The sequence below is a fragment of the Nylanderia fulva genome, unplaced genomic scaffold (genome assembly GCF_048542155.1).
Source record: "Nylanderia fulva isolate GAGA-0341 unplaced genomic scaffold, ASM4854215v1 Scaffold175, whole genome shotgun sequence".
NCBI classification, from domain to species: Eukaryota; Metazoa; Arthropoda; class Insecta; order Hymenoptera; family Formicidae; genus Nylanderia; species Nylanderia fulva.
Window position 1 is genome coordinate 235,001 of NW_028190001.1, and position 5,854 is coordinate 240,854.

The 5,854-nt window shown below is 54.9% G+C and overlaps 2 non-coding genes and 1 pseudogene across 2 annotated transcripts; all 3 read right to left on the reverse strand.

The window, feature by feature from the left end:
- Positions 1–1,605, reverse strand: part of LOC146723690 (large subunit ribosomal RNA) — a 4,830-nt pseudogene extending 3,225 nt beyond the window's left edge.
- A 1,025-nt stretch (positions 1,606–2,630) lies between these two features.
- LOC146723691 (5.8S ribosomal RNA) lies at positions 2,631–2,785 on the reverse strand. Its single transcript, XR_014924436.1, has one exon. It is a non-coding gene; the product is annotated as a 5.8S ribosomal RNA (ribosomal RNA).
- An 809-nt stretch (positions 2,786–3,594) lies between these two features.
- LOC146723692 (small subunit ribosomal RNA) lies at positions 3,595–5,515 on the reverse strand. The gene has a single exon (XR_014924437.1). It is a non-coding gene; the product is annotated as a small subunit ribosomal RNA (ribosomal RNA).
- Positions 5,516–5,854: the final 339 nt, after the last annotated feature.

Consider the following 5,854-nt stretch of genomic DNA (forward strand, 5'->3'; position numbering starts at 1 on the left):
GCGGATTCCGACTTCCATGGCCACCGTCCTGCTGTCTTAAGCAACCAACGCCTTTCATGGTGTCCCATGAGCGTCGAGTTGGGCGCCTTAATTCTGCGTTTGGTTCATCCCACAGCGCCAGTTCTGCTTACCAAAAATGGCCCACTTGGCACTCTGATCCGAAGATGCTCGTGGCTTCATAATTCAAGAAAGCCAGAGATCTCACCCATTTAAAGTTTGAGAATAGGTTGAGGTCGTTTCGGTCCCAAGGCCTCTAATCATTCGTTTTACCAGATGAGACTCGCGCGCGTTCCGTGCGGAACGGCCGAGTGCCAGCTATCCTGAGGGAAACTTCGGAGGGAACCAGCTACTAGATGGTTCGATTAGTCTTTCGCCCCTATACCCAGTTCCGACGATCGATTTGCACGTCAGAATCGCTACGGACCTCCATCAGGGTTTCCCCTGACTTCGTCCTGACCAGGCATAGTTCACCATCTTTCGGGTCCCAACGTGTACGCTCTGGGTGCGCCTCTTCTCGCGATGAGAACGAGACGCCCCGGGAGTGCGAGGCCGCATCGCGACGCGGCCCATCCTCCCTAGGTCGACGGCCAGGGCCGACCTTCACTTTCATTACGCCTTTAGGTCTCGCGACAAGTCCCAATGACTCGCGTACATGTTAGACTCCTTGGTCCGTGTTTCAAGACGGGTCCTAAGAGTACCCAAAGCAGTAGCGTCGCCGACCGGTATCGGTCTCCCGCGAGACCGCGGGAGACGTTCGCAGGCCTGTCGAAGGTGTACCGTACTGTAACCAACAGCGGGCCAGGACCGGGGACGGCGCGAAGTCCGTAACCTCCGAGTACCGTGGCGCGCGCTTGCGACGGTCTCGACGCACCGTGAATAGTGCGGCCTGATACCTTGCGCGTACCGCCGAGCAGCCGGCCGGGCGACCGAGGGTTTGTCGCGTGCCGTTTTACCGGCGACGCGACAGACACCGCACCCGGGCCGTAGACCGACACCCAGCGGGTCGCGACGTTCTACTTGGGGAGAAGTGCACGACGACGAGCGCCGGACATCGGCGCACGGTAGCGTGCCCGCGCGCGAGCCGCAAGGACTCCGCGGGACATCGCCGACCGACGCGAAGCCAGCGCCGCTGACGATGAATCTCCCCGTTCGATCTTTTGGGTTTCTTAGGTTTACCCCTGAAAGGTTTCACGTACTCTTGAACTCTCTCTTCAAAGTTCTTTTCAACTTTCCCTCACGGTACTTGTTCGCTATCGGTCTCGTGGTCGTATTTAGCCTTAGATGGAGTTTACCACCCACTTAGAGCTGCACTCTCAAGCAACCCGACTCTAAGGAGAGATCCTCCCGAGGCGCGCACCGGTCGCTACGGGCCTGGCACCCTCTACGGGTAAGTGGCCCCATTCAAGATGGACTTGGACGCGACGCGGCACCTCGGGATAAGCGGATCCTCCCAAACACCACATTTCCCTGCGGCGGAACCGCGGGATTCGGTGCTGGGCTCTTTCCTGTTCGCTCGCCGCTACTAAGGAAATCCTGGTTAGTTTCTTTTCCTCCGCTTAATAATATGCTTAAATTCAGCGGGTAATCTCGCCTGCTCTGAGGTCGTCGCATAGTGAGTTTTCGTAGCCGTTTGCCTCCTCCGCGTCGCTCATCGTCGTCTCTCCTCTATAATATATATTATAAGAGGGAGAGAGAGAGAGCGTCGAACGAGAGAGCAGCAGCGGCAGCACACGAAATACGCGAGAAGGCAAATCGCCGGGGCGCTAACCGCACACACACTCGTTGGTGGTAATGGAGACGATATATCGCGGGGTTCGAGATTCTCGGCTCTCCCTTCTCTTTTATATACGAAATTCGGGCGGAATCGATTCGACGAGTACACGACGCGGCGCGCCGGTCCCCTTTTTTCGCTTTACGAAAATTTCGTGGACTCGGACACGCGGTCGGCTCGCGATTCAAAACCCTTCTCCGTAAAGAGGTAAAGGATTACGAATGCTCTCTCCGCCGGACGACGACGCGCCGTATATTTCTCCGTAATACCGTTATGTGTGCGGGCAAAGGCGCCTTGGCATAAGACGCGCGAGCGCTATCGCACCGAGAGACGCGGCACAGAGTGCGAGAGCAGTCCGGTGATGTACGGAGAGGAGAGACGGTGAGACAAACGCTACCTACTTTCGGGAGACAACAACGCACGCGCCGCTCTAGGGAAAGCGGTGCCATTCACCGTCCTAATCCTTTTTTTGGCCGTTTGTTGCTCCCTTCGCGCGCGCTCTTACTCTCATCCCATTTCTCCTCGGCTCTCGCGTACACACACGACTTGGATACACAAACACGCTCCCCCTCTTAATTTGCACAGCATTCTCTGGGCGCGCGTTCGCCAACGTTTTACACGCTTGTGCGCTTCTCCTCCTCATTATTATTATTATTTCGGTGTGTCATTTCAGACGACGCCAGGATTTGCACCGCGGCCGGTCGGCGCGGCACAGACACCTCGGGCGAACGTCCAACGATCGCTCGTACGCCCATTGTAAGCGTTGCACAGGGCACAGGCGACGCGCGCGCCATTCTCTGGTCGCCCGCGTCGTGGCCGTGCGCGCTTTTCGGGCGCAAGCAGTTTAGGGGTACTAAAACGACCCTCAGCCAGGCGTGGTCCGGGAATTGTATCCGTGGACCGCAATGTGCGTTCGAAATGTCGATGTTCATGTGTCCTGCAGTTCACAAGTTGACGCGCAATTAGCTGCGTTCTTCATCGACCCACGAGCCAAGTGATCCACCGTTCAGGGTAATCGTTCAAAATTTATGCGTTCGCGAAGAAACGCGCTTCTCGTTCAACCATCGTGGTCTCTTCTCTCGGACGAGAGAGAGAGAGAGAGAATAATCGTGGTGGCTCTTTGATCAGCCTGTCCGCGCGCGTCCGAGGACGCGCGCGGACCGCCGCCTCCCGCTAGGGAAGGCTACGGCACAAAGATAGAGTTGTGTGTTTCTCGTTCGGAGCGTCTCTCCCGCAACGGGAGAGCCGGGGCGGAAGCTCTTTGAAGAAACCGTCGGACCGACACAGTTGACAGATTGGTCGAAATATCATCGATCCCTTCTCTGTGTTATATATATATATTATAATAATATATGGGGGTCCTCTCGCTCGGCACTCGCGGTCGCACACCGTGTGTTCTCGGCACGCTGACCGCTGCCCCGCGACAACGGGGAGGGCGCGCGTCGACGAACGTCGTGGGTGCTGCACACACGCGTGCGCGGGCATAGGTTACCACCGGTTCGCGCTCAACGCCGAATCGACGCTCTGTGTGTGTGTGTGGCCGGAGAATGGCACACACACGAGCGTGATCGCGAAGCGTCTCGCTCCGAATCGTCGTCGAACACCGCCGGGCGCGCTGCTCTGCTTGCCGACTACTTTCGGTCAGAGAGGCGCGACGGCGTCCGTCGTTATATCAAAACACAACAACAAATTCCGTCAAATCCGTTATTTTCTTTTTCTCTGAGAGCGCCTTTTCAGCGCGTCCATTCAGTCGCCGACTGCTGCGAGCGCGCGTCTCTCCCAAAAGAGAAGACTCTCGACGCAGAGCAGGACCTCCGGAACGTTAATGATCCTTCCGCAGGTTCACCTACGGAAACCTTGTTACGACTTTTACTTCCTCTAAATGATCAAGTTTGGTCATCTTCCCGGCAACATCGGCAACGCCGAGACATTGCCGCGCACCAGTCCGAAGACCTCACTAAATCATTCAATCGGTAGTAGCGACGGGCGGTGTGTACAAAGGGCAGGGACGTAATCAACGCGAGCTTATGACTCGCGCTTACTGGGAATTCCTCGTTCATGGGGAACAATTGCAAGCCCCAATCCCTAGCACGAAGGAGGTTCAGCGGGTTACCCGGGCCTTTCGGCCAGGGAACACACGCTGATTCCTTCAGTGTAGCGCGCGTGCGGCCCAGAAAATCTAAGGGCATCACAGACCTGTTATTGCTCAATCTCGTGCGGCTAGAAGCCGCCTGTCCCTCTAAGAAGATTTGTTTGTACGTTGGTAGTAAAAACCCGCCAGCCGAAGCCGGGGGCCTTCGCAATACCATAAGGTACGCTTATTTAGCAGGATAGAGTCTCGTTCGTTATCGGAATTAACCAGACAAATCGCTCCACCAACTAAGAACGGCCATGCACCACCACCCACCGAATCAAGAAAGAGCTATCAATCTGTCAATCCTTCCGGTGTCTGGGCCTGGTGAGGTTTCCCGTGTTGAGTCAAATTAAGCCGCAGGCTCCACTCCTGGTGGTGCCCTTCCGTCAATTCCTTTAAGTTTCAGCTTTGCAACCATACTTCCCCCGGAACCCAAAAGCTTTGGTTTCCCGGAAGCTGCCCGCCGAGTCATCGGAGGAACTTCGGCGGATCGCTAGCTGGCATCGTTTATGGTTAGAACTAGGGCGGTATCTGATCGCCTTCGAACCTCTAACTTTCGTTCTTGACTAATGAAAACATTTTTGGCAAATGCTTTCGCTTCTGTCCGTCTTGCGACGATCCAAGAATTTCACCTCTAACGTCGCAATACGAATGCCCCCATCTGTCCCCATTAATCATTACCTCGGGGTTCCGAAAACCAACAAAATAGAACCGAGGTCCTATTCCATTATTCCATGCACGCAGTATTCAGGCGAAGGTAGCCTGCTTTAAGCACTCTAATTTGTTCAATGTAAACGTACCGGCCCGACTCGACACTCAGTAAAGAGCACCGCGACGGGATATTAGTTGGGCCACCCCTCGCGAGGCTAAGCCCACCGGTAGGACGTCCCACATCACGCCAGTTAAACACCGCGAGCGGTGAACCGACGGTGTGCGACACAGATTCAACTACGAGCTTTTTAACCGCAACAACTTTAATATACGCTATTGGAGCTGGAATTACCGCGTCTGCTGGCACCAGACTTGCCCTCCAATGGATCCTCGTTAAAGGATTTAAAGTGTACTCATTCCGATTACGGGACCTCGGATGAGTCCCGTATCGTTATTTTTCGTCACTACCTCCCCGTGCCGGGAGTGGGTAATTTGCGCGCCTGCTGCCTTCCTTGGATGTGGTAGCCGTTTCTCAGGCTCCCTCTCCGGAATCGAACCCTGATTCCCCGTTACCCGTTACAACCATGGTAGGCGCAGAACCTACCATCGACAGTTGATAAGGCAGACATTTGAAAGATGCGTCGCCGGTGCTAGGACCGTGCGATCAGCACAAAGTTATTCAGAGTCACCAAAATAAACGGTGGACGAACGGCGAGCCGCCTGCCACCGATTGGTTTTGATCTAATAAAAGCGTCCCTTCCATCACTGGTCGGGACTCTGTTTTGCATGTATTAGCTCTAGAATTACCACAGTTATCCAAGTAAATGTGGGTACAATCTAATGAACCATAACTGATTTAATGAGCCATTCGCGGTTTCACCTTAATTCGGCATGCACTGAGACATGCATGGCTTAATCTTTGAGACAAGCATATGACTACTGGCAGGATCAACCAGGGAGCTTCGTGTTCGGTTACTCGCAAGGGAGCAACTCGCGAGCGAGCCCGAAGACTCGTCGCTAGCTCTTTTTCGCGGCGCACGCGCGTTCGATGCCGAAACACCGACGCGCGCGCGATACGCTCGTATGTGCCATTTTATTTGCCGCCGGTCTTGCTCAGCCGGTCGGCGACACTCTGCTGTGTTTAACGCTATTATGTAAAGCGTACGAAAGAACGACGGAGGCGAGAGTAAACCCCCGACGCCGCCGCCTCTCTTCTTCCTCCTCCTCTCCGTTCAAAAATCCACAAGATCAAAATACTCGTGTTCTTATTCTCCCAAATGTTATGATGCGCGGTCTCG